At 37.0% G+C, this 9,904-nt stretch overlaps 1 non-coding gene across 1 annotated transcript; it reads left to right on the top strand.

The window, feature by feature from the left end:
• The first annotated feature begins 5,811 nt into the window (after positions 1-5,811).
• On the top strand, positions 5,812-5,883 carry TRNAC-ACA (transfer RNA cysteine (anticodon ACA)). The gene has a single exon. It is a non-coding gene; the product is annotated as a tRNA-Cys (tRNA).
• Positions 5,884-9,904: the final 4,021 nt, after the last annotated feature.

Genomic DNA, 9,904 nt, shown 5'->3' with positions numbered 1-9,904 from the left:
TAAGAACTAAAGAACATAAATAATGAATATTAAAATTACAGTAAAGAAGCTCTCCTTATTCCAATTTGATATCCATAAGTGATGCAAAAATTTTTCTTTTTTCTCTTAGAGTAAAAGTAACAAAGATCGAATTATGATGGTCCAGTCACTGAAATGCTTGCATACCAACAATGGGATAAGGATTTCAACTAATCAAAGCAAGACAGTCTAGGTGTTATGGAATGAATCAAGTCCTGCTGCTCACTGCTTACAAAATCAGTACTCATAAATGTTGGTAGAAAGTAAAGGTGGCTTTAACCAGAATGCTAGCAACCCAGGAAGATGGTGGACTCAGTGTTCCCTAAAAACCACCTCCGAAGATTCTGCTGGGCCATGAAACCTTTTAAAGGAAAACAAGGAAGTGATCTCAGTTAATCATTGAGACAGGGGGTCAGAGTCATCGCCCTCCCCCACTGTGTGCAGGCTTGTGTGCAGGCTTATCGACTGCTCCTGGTCTTCCTCTTGTTCACACAGTTTGGCCAAACAGTTTGGGAGAGTACTGAAGGGGAAGCTAAGGAAGAGATCGGGTCATCTGTTCATTACTTACTTTTCATTTATACTTCTTTGATCTACAGAAAGAACTGATAAATTAGGTAAGGTATTGTGGGCTTCCCGCGGGTGGCGCTAGTGATAAAGAACGCCCCTGCCAATACAGGGGATGCAAAGAGACAGGAGTTTGATCCCTAGGTTGGGAAAATCCCCTGGAGTAGGAAATGGCAACCCACTTCAGTATTCTCACCTGAAAATTTTCATGGACAGAGGAGCTTGGTGTGCTACAGTCCATAGGGTTGCAAAGAATCAGACATGACTCAGCAGCAGGCATGGCACAGCATGTGTGTTTAAAAGATTTGAAAGTGTGCTTTTGAGTAGAACATGATGGTGCCTGGTTTAAAAGTCAGTTACCATATAATTTTGCTAAAGTGACAAGAAAAGGGGCTTCCTATTGAGGGTGGGTTTCCTGCAGAGAGCTGTTTACATAGGGAATATTAGTGAATCACAGCAGTAGCAAACAAAAACAATACCATAAACAAGTAAATACACCAAAATTATCTTACATGGAATATGCCTAAAACACATTTTTAAAAACCCTCTTCTTATCTGCCATATAAAAGGAAAGCATTTCCTACTTCAGTATAAGTTGTAGAATCCTATATAGTGAGAAAAAGAGATTGATCCCATGTTAATTGCTCAGTGACTGGCACAAATCAATCAGAAAAGAGCTATAGGGCATCCCAAGGCCCTTAACTCTCCGATATAGGTTACAGGGATATAGTCCTCAATCTCACATTTATAACTTTGCAGAACAAGCTGAGAGACATATAAAAAAAATTTATATATGCCATTATATAATCACTTGTTAAACTGAGTTTAATTAGTTCAGAAAAAGAATTATTATGAGGGGAAAAGGGGATTGTGATTTTATCAAAAGAAACTGTGATATCAGAAAGACTGAGGGACTTCTCTGGTGGTACAGTGGAACTGGTTAGGACTCTGTGCTTCCACTGACAAGCTCACAGGTTCAATACCTGGTTGAGGAAATAAGATTCCAATACAATGCAGTGCAGCCGAAAAAAAAAAAAAAAAAAAAAAGACTGGGTTGAATTTTAAAGAAAGGGTACGTTTTACATGGTAATGAATTAAAGAGTCCAGACAACTGCAAAATTAGTGAAAAGGCAAAAACAAAGGCCTAGAAAGGGCATAGAAATGGGTTGTATATGTGATGTGAAGGAAACTAGGATGACTACAGTGAGATTATGTGTTGAAGGTTAGAATGGATTAATCTCTCTATACGAAGGATTAAGGGTGGTAGCAATGATAGCCAGACAAAAGCATTTCAAACATGAGTCCTTGATTAGAATCCTAAGCAGATGGAGGAGTCAAAAAGATTTGAAAATGTAGGTTGTTTCCTTTTTTCTTGACTAGAAAGAAGTTGCTTTAAATACATATACATACACACCCAGGCATCACACTACTCAATTTCTTAGAAAAATTACAGGTTAAGAAGTCATCTAGAAGCTGCCTAAGGTCAAACTGTGAAAAGCAGTACAAATAAAATGCATTATCTTGAAGGAAAGTGCCTCTTACCTTCAGAGCTCTGAGGAAATGGACTGTTGCTTCCTGGCCTGCCTGAATTATCTGGTATGTTCTCAAGGTTATTGTAGAATAAAGGAAAAATTGGAGGAGACCAATAAAAACTCACTCTAGGCTACAGAATCGTGGGTGCTTCCCCTCTGCAAGGAGTACTACTGACCTCAGGTCTGAGATAATTCTCCTATTCTTGCCTCAATATCTCTATAGGTTCCTTGGACAGCCAGGTGATGGATTAATGGGCTGTCAAGTTCTCCTTTAATAACTAGAAGCACAGATGGATTGATTGTCACATTAGTGGCAAGTCCCTGAGAGGAAAGAAGTTGAATTAGAAGCTCTGGGCAATTGCAGCCAAGCTTAAATACCTTACATTGTCAACATGGTATTTTTTCGTTTGTCTTGTTGCTTAGATACCAAAAGTAGGAAATAATTATATAAGGTTATTGCATAAAGTTTTACCTTGAAGCCTTAGCTTCCTAATAAATGTATGATGTCAGAATTTTAAAGATAGTGAAGCTAACAAAATCAGCTGTAGAATCCTTTTGTATTAGGAATAAACATACTAATAATCACTTACATCACCAGAGACCACGCAGCATGGCAGGCTTTTCTAATTACTTTATGGTTTTAACTTCTTTAAGTGCAGGCTCTGATTCAGAATATTTTCAATGTTTTAAAAATGAACACCAGAAATTTTATAAAAAAGAGCTTCTGAAACTAAAATAATCTTAAGTAGTTTGCTAGGTATTTTTAATATAAGATTCTCTTAAAATATAAAATATAATATATAAACCACTGAATATTCATTATCACTACACAGATGACCAGTACTGAATATTAATTTGTGGGCTGATAAAGTCGTTGTAACAATCCCTTATGCAAAATATAATTCCCCAACCCCATGGAGTGGTGTTCATGAAAGAAATCAATGCTATTACAATCAAAATGAATTCTAACTGAAGGGCTGATTTGATAATAGAAAGGGTAATATCACGAATGTATTTTCAAATCTATGAACCTAGATGTGTATAGTTCCTTTCAATGCCATAGCAAATTTCATTTGGTTACAATGGATGTTTAAAAAAAAAAAAGATAGAAAAAGTAAAGCTTCCATTGTATCTTAGATTTTCCATTACAAATTCCATCATGTAAATACAGGCATAACCCCATTTTAGTGAATCTAATGAAATCTTATCTGTCAAAAGAAAACAAATGAAATTATATTTGAAATGCCCTTTCCCCCTACTCTGCAGCTAGTCTATACCTAAAGATTTTTAGAGTCATTTTAATCATGTCCAAAGTCATCTATAACCATCTATAAGATTAACTATAGAGTATTTTAGATAAATTGTGAATTGCTATTTCTGTATAAAGCAAGTCACAAAACTAGGTGACTAATAATTGTAACTGCGAAGTGGTTTATACAAGGTCCAGCATAGTCATTCTAACCTTAGAACCCTAGCCTATTTTTCTAAAGCACAGAGCTAACTAGAAATTAGGTGTCAAAAATGTCCCCAAATATTTTATTAAAATTAAGAGATTTTCTGAGTATAGTATCACTTTTTGTCTTGATGACCTTAGCAATATAAATAATTTTAGATCCTCGTCTTATTGGGACCTCAGATCTGAGATGATTCTCCTCCTCTCCCCTCAACATCTCTACAGCTTCCTTGGACAGACAGGTGATTGATTAATGGGCTGTCAGTTTCTCCTTTAATAAAACTATTTTGTAGTTTTTATATATTTTAGGTATCATTTAATATATTCCCAAATTATATACCATCGACAGGTTTATATCAGGAAAATTAATATGATAATATCATTTAATCTAGATTACTACTCTCTCCTCTAAAATAAGCATTCATCTCATTTTAGAGCTAGGATTTAGTGATCTTTCTATGGCTAGACAACAAATAAGAGATGACTTGGATTTACTTGCTATGATGTTTCTCACTCTCACAGATCAGGCATATTTTTTTGTCCCATAGTCATTCAGAGAGATTATACAGTGACACGAAACATTTGTTTCTGGAATCTGCAAAGGATAAAGATTACTCATTAGAAAACTTTTCACAATAGGACTCTGTTGTGTCCATTTCCTCTAAGTGTTGAAGCTACTTGCAAAGGTAGAAAATTTGCTTTTGTTTTTTCATCTTAAAATATAAAATAGACTATGAAATAATATATGTATGTATCCTTTGTTTATAATCCAAATCACACTATATTATTATGTTATTAACTCTTGTTTAAAATAGAATAAAGAGTAAATATAATTCCTAAACCCTAGAATACATTTTTATACTAATTAGGCTCATCATATAATAAAAAGCATCTAACTTTAATTGATTCTTTAAAGCACACTATATGTGGTATTTAATTATTTCAAAGCATGTTTTAAAATGTTAGACTGTGCTCAATGTTAAGTCTTTTTTATCAGTAGGTAACAACTTATTTGACATTGAATATTTTGAATTACTGGAAAACCTCCAAGTCTGCAATCTGTTCTTCCTTAAAAAGGAAGTAAAGAACAAAATAAAGCAACTTTAAATGTCATTTAATTAATAAAATTTAGCTTTTATAGAATCCTGAGCTTAATTGGATTGCTGGCATTGCTGAACTCTGATTAAATGCAGTTGGATCAATGTTAATATGCTTAACTATGGGGATCACATCAGAGAGGCACTTGTGGTTGGATGAATTATGCTTCTTGCTTTTTCTGGACTAATTTCTTCCTCCTATATCATTGGATAATGTTTAAAATTTGCTGTTCTTTAAATGACAGCAGATTCCAAACTTGGAAGATTATTTAACTGGAAGCCATCATAGCCAATCATTCACTTATGATAAACAACCAACCAGGAAAGACATAGTTTATAGACTCTTAGTTATGATTATGCTTGCCATTTTGGTTTTCTTTCTTTTATTCTTTTCTATATCTGAAGGAAAGAACTATTGATGTAAGCCCTCAGTATTGTAACATGACAGGCTTGCTTTGAAGCAGAAAGAAATGCCAGAGCCCACAGAGTTGTCTGATGATAGTTAGGAGAAAATAAGCTTAACTTCTCTTGAAAGAAGATGAGGTTAGCTCAGAAATGCATTAATTCTTTTTGTTTACTTCAAACAAGACAGCAGCAAAAAGACATTTCCAAAATAACATGCATGGACACTTTGACTCGTTTTTATCCTCATTAGTGATGTTATTTTGTAGTTTTTATATATTTTAATATACAATTTAATATATCCCCAAATTATGTACCATCAAGCAGATTTATATCAGGAAACATTACAATAATATTATTTAATCTATATTACTACTTTTTCCTCTAAAATAAGCATTCATCTCATTTTAGAGCTAGGATTTAGTGATCTTTCTATGGCTAGACAACTAATAAGAGATAAGATGGACTTACTTGCTATGATATTTCTCACTCTCACAGTTCAGGCATGTTTTTTTTTGTCCCATAGTCAGTCAGAGAGATCATACAGTGACATGAAGCAAACACTAAGTATCTTTCAATTTTACCAAATTTATGTTTAAGTAATATTGTAAAACATAAATATTTATTCCTTTTATAGACAAGACTAAGGAAGAGTAAGGCCAAGCATCTTATTCTTGATAGGTATGTGTATGTATAATTCTGTGGTCAGTTTTGTATTTATAGTCACTAATATACATGTGTAACTGCCCTGGTGGCTCAGATGGTAAAGCGTCTGCCTACAATGCAGGAGACCCAGGTTCGATCCCTGGGTTGGGCAGATCCTCTGGGGAAGAAAATGGCAACCCACTCTAGTACTCTTGCCTGGAAAATCCCATGGACAGAGAAGTGTGGTAGGCTACAGTCCATGGGATCACAAAGAGTCGGACACGACTGAATGACTTCACGTTCTCTCCAGAGCTGGAATTACATTTTCCTATGTACAATTTTAAGAGTAAAACATTAGAATCAGAGAAAATGACCTATATCACATAACACCTGATTGACTTGTGCTGTGGCCCCAATGCTTTTTCTGTTATTTTGGAGGATGAGGAGTGTACCATACTCTTGGCACCTGAATCAGCATCTGACACATAGAAGGGCTGTAGTAAACTTCTAGTGAATGAAGGAAAAACTTCGAAAAAGTAAAAACTTGATTTTTAAAGTTAAAATTTAGAACTCAGGCTCTTTTTCAGATGAAAGCATGCTTTTTAAAGTTATTTTTTATTGCATAACACATCTATTTCTCACTCCACTCCCAGGCCATCAGGAGGCAGTGTGTATGACAGGATTTTAGCTTCCACCTCCTTTGAACTTTGGCCTTCCATTGTGGCTCAGCTGGTAAAGAATCCAGCTGCAATGCGGGAGACCTGGGTTCAATCAGTATTCTGGCCTGGAGAATTCCATGGACTGTATAGTCCATGGGATTGCAAAGAGTCAGACACGACTGAGCGATTTTCAGTTCACTTCCTTTGAACTGAGGCCAGACTAGACTTTCCCTCTGGCACTGAACATTACAAGTCACTATCTTTACTTATTAAACACAAGGTATTATCTTACCCTTTTATTTATAAACAAACAACAACAAAAAAGAACCATTACCAGTCAGTTGTTAATCAGAGGCCTCTCCAGCTGGGAGGAAATTAGCCATTACCTCAGTTAAACCTTGGAAGGAAATGGCAGTCCACTCCAGTACTATTGCCTGGTAAATCCCATGGACAGAGGAGCCTGGTAGGCTATAGTCCATGGGGTCACAAAGAGTTGAACACGACTGAGCAACTTCACTTCGCTTCGCTTCAGTTAAACCAGTTTACTGAAGTAAACTGCTAAGTAAGGATTACTTAGCACAGGACATTTCCAAAGACATTTCCTTACTTAGCACAGGACTCCAAAGGTGTGTTTTCCTCCAAGGCAAGAACTCGGCAATGATCTTTCGCCTATAGCTAGCAGGAACCAACCAAATGTGGTTTGTTGTCGGCTGCATCTTTTTTCTTGCCAGAGGCTACGGATTAGTGAACTCATTACAGGCTCAAATGTGAGCACCATTAAGCATTGAGACCCTCAAGAAAATAACGTTTTGTGTGTTCTGTCTTACTCAGTTTTTCTGTTTCTGCAAATGAAAGTGAAAGTGAAATTGAAGTCACTCAGTCGTGTCCAACTCCTTGTGACCCCGTGGACTGTAGCCCACCAGGCTCCTCTGTCCATGGGATTCTCCAGGCAAGAATACTGGAGTGGGTTGCCATTTTTTCTGTTTCTGCAAACACAATCAAAATTCCCTTAGTGAGGACTATAACTCAGTCACCCTGTTATATATCTGGGACTAGCATGGCAAATAAATATTTATGAGTAAATGTCATCACGTGACCTTTCTTAGGAGAAGCAATGGAACCCAAATCCAAAACATGATCTAAATCCAGTTTGAGTTCAGTTTTCATGGGAAAGTTGGTGTCTGTATCTGTTGTTCTTAAATGAATGCTCAATCTCTTCCATCTGAAAAGTGAAGTCATTGCTATTTTTCTAAATATCTCAGATACAAAAGAAAACCAATCACAATAATAACAAAAAACCTTAAAAGAAAAAAAAAATCAGGTCCAATTTGCTTTAAGCCAAACCCAGTGCTTTAGAATGTGTGTACTTTATCCCCTTACCTCTGATTTTCTTGAGCCAGTATTCAAACTACCACACAATTGCTCTCATATCACATGTCAGCAAGGAAATGCTCAAAATCCTTCCATCTAGCCTTCAACAGTACATGAACTGAGAACTTCCAGATGTACAAGCTGGATTTAGAAAAGGCAGAGGAACCAGAGATCCAATTGCCAACATCTGCTGGATCATAGAAAAAGCAAGAGAATTTCAGAAAAACATCTTCTGCTTGACTACACTAAGGCCTTTAACTGTGTGGATCACAACAAACTGTGGAAAACTCTTAAAGATGTGGGGATACTAGAGCACCTTGTGGTGGTTTAGTCGCTAAATTGTGTCCGACTCTTGTGACCCCATGGACTGTAGCCCTCTAGGTTCCTCTGTCTATGGGATTCTCCAGGCAAGAATACTGGAGTGGATCTCCATTTCTTTCTCTAGGGGATCTTCCCAACCCAGGAATTGAACCCAGGTCTCCTGCATTGCAGGCAGATTGTTTACTGACTGAGCTACAAGGGAAGCTGCCACTAGACTAACTTATCTGCCTCCTAAGAAACCTGTATGCAGGTCAAGAAGCAGCAGTTAGAACTGGACATGGAACAACACACTGGTTTCAAACTGGAAAAGGAGTATGTCAAGGCTGTACACTGTCATACTGCTTATTTAACTTATATGCAGAGTACATCATGTGAAATTCTGGACTAGATGAAGCACAAACTGGAATCAAGATTGCCAGGAGAAATAACCTCAGATATGTAGATGACACCACCCTCTTGGCAGAAAGTGAAGAGGAACTCAAAAACCTCTTGATGAAGGTAAAAGAGGAGAGTGAAAAAGCTAGCTTCAAACTCATCATTCAAAAAACGAAGATTATGGCATCTGGTCCCATCGCTTCACAGCAGGTAGATAGAGAAAAAATGGAAACAGTAACAGACTTTATTTTCTTGAGCTCCAAAAATCACTGCAGATGGTGACTGCAGCCATGAAATTAAAAGATGTTTGCTTCTTGGAAGAAAAACTATGACCAACCTAGACAGCATATTAAAAGGCAGAGACACCATATTGCTGACAAAGATCAGTCTAGTCAAAGATATGGTCTTTCCAGCAGTCATGTATGGATATGAGTTCGACCATAAAGAACGCTGAGCACTGAAGAATGAATGCTTTTGAGCTGTGGTGTTGGAGAAGACTCTTGAGAGTCCCTTGAACTGCAAGAAGATCAAACCAGTCCATCCTAAAGGAGATCAACCCTGAATATTCATTGGAAGGACTGATGCTGAAGCTGAAGCTCCAATACTTTGGCCAGCTGACGTGAAGAGCTGACTCATTAAAGACCCTGATGCTGGGGAAGACTGAGGGCAGGAGGAAAAGAGGGCAACAGAGGATGAGATGGTTGAATGACATCATTTATTCAATGGACATGAGTTTGAGCAAATTCCAGGAGATAGTGAAAGACAAAGAAGCCCTGTGTGCTGCAGTCCATGGGGTTGCAGAGAATTGGACATAACTGAACAAGTGAATAACAACATGTGTTTTAGGAAAAAACTCCAATGAAAGAGATCTTGCTGGAAGTCAGAAGACACATGTCTAAAGACTAACTTCTACTGTCACCATCCCTGAGATTCCACTTCCCCATCTCTTTGGTTCCTGACCGGCTATGGAAGGTTCCTATTAGGATAAAAGAATATAAGAAATATAAGATGTATTGTACACTCTACAAGGTAGAGAATTTCTGTCTTTGGCACTGTGCAATGGAATGGCTAGTGACCTCTGAGTCAGAACTGGATGACTCTGGAGAAGAGGACTCAATGATTGTACCGTTCTCTGGAGAAGAGGACTCAATGATTGTACCGTTCATCTAAAGGCATGCATTTAGAAATTCATTTCAATCATAGTACTCTCTGATTCTAGAGGAGCTAGGATTTTCAAACTTAAAATCAAAGAGCCCTAAGCCTAATTTATTCCATGAAACCCTGAAATCATTTTAATCACCCACCTTAGTATCTCTCCCATTCAAACCCTAAAGAGTAACAGAGCAATTTTGGAATTTTTGTCTGATTTTATAGCCATTCTTGGGGGGGAAAAAAAAAAAAAACCTACTGATGTAAAAGGACTGTTGAATGGCCCATTTATTTTTCATTCTTTACCTTTATTTCATC

Source organism: Capricornis sumatraensis, chromosome 22 (assembly GCF_032405125.1).
Source record: "Capricornis sumatraensis isolate serow.1 chromosome 22, serow.2, whole genome shotgun sequence".
Lineage (NCBI taxonomy): Eukaryota > Metazoa > Chordata > Mammalia > Artiodactyla > Bovidae > Capricornis > Capricornis sumatraensis.
Note: the sequence above shows the minus strand (reverse complement) of the source record. Positions and strands in the feature narration are given on the sequence as shown.